Raw genomic sequence first — 1,133 nt, forward strand, 5'->3', positions numbered from 1 at the left:
GGGGCGCGCGGGTCTGAGGGCCGGTGCGCCGCGCAGGCGCAGCGCGGAGCTGTTCGGGCGGGAACGGAGAGAGTGAGTTGGCTCTGGCCGTGGCAGGAGACCGCCGCCCGTAGCAGGCTCGAGGAAGCTCTCTTCTCGTCACGGAGGGTGGATGCCCTTGGTCTTACTCGCATTTTTCAGTCGGCGTGGTTGTCGATACGGGGGCATAGTAACATCCACCTGTTATGGATTAATTATAATTTAAAATGAAATCACCGCCTTCAAATTTGTTTTAGTGGTCAGTAAAATTTATTAGCAAGCGAAAGTGAGCAAAACAGCGCTGGCTGTGCCGGGGAGTCTTTGCTCCACCAAGACACACACCTTACATCCCGAAACGGAGTCCTTTTAACGTGCAGCCGTCATGAATATTCATGAGGGTGGGGGTGCTCCCGGAGGGGTTTGCAAGTCGTCAACAACTTTTCGAGGGCTTTTATTTCAAGGGCTTTCGCGGGCTTTTTGCTGCCAGGGAAGGTTCGCCGACTTTCCACCGTGGGGGAGGAGGGGGATGGCTCAGCACAGGTGGGCATGTATCCATGGTCCGGACATGTATGGACATAACCATTTTAACTCCCTTTTAACAACTGATTTTAACCATAAAAAACTATATACATAATGCCTTATCTCTTTTTAAACCTTAGGTTACATGTAAAGTGCAAAAACATTTAGAACCATAACACTGTCTGACCACAAAAAAATTCAGTTACAATACAATCTGATGTTAACACAATTTCTTTTTGTATTCAATTTACTGAATAATAACACAATTTCTTTTTGTATTCAATTTACTGAATAATATATTTAACCCTAACTTGAGATTTGAATAACAAATATCATACAGGTTTTATTACAATTCCCCCCCTTTTCTTTTAACTAATTTTGTTCTTCAAATCTTAACACATCACAAACCTCCTTTGGAACAGGGGTTTCTTCTATCTCTTTAGTTTGTTCATAACAGTGTTTTTATTATCATTAAGTGTGCCACCTTTAATTTTCTTTTAATAATAGAGACTATTTTATTAAATATACATAGCCCAAAGGTTATTAATAACACTAAGGGTCCTGCTATAGTAGATAATATGGTGGTAAACTAGGGA

Source organism: Athene cunicularia, assembly GCF_003259725.1.
Source record: "Athene cunicularia isolate RWA chromosome Z unlocalized genomic scaffold, athCun1 chrZ_part4, whole genome shotgun sequence".
In the NCBI taxonomy this organism is placed as follows: Eukaryota; Metazoa; Chordata; class Aves; order Strigiformes; family Strigidae; genus Athene; species Athene cunicularia.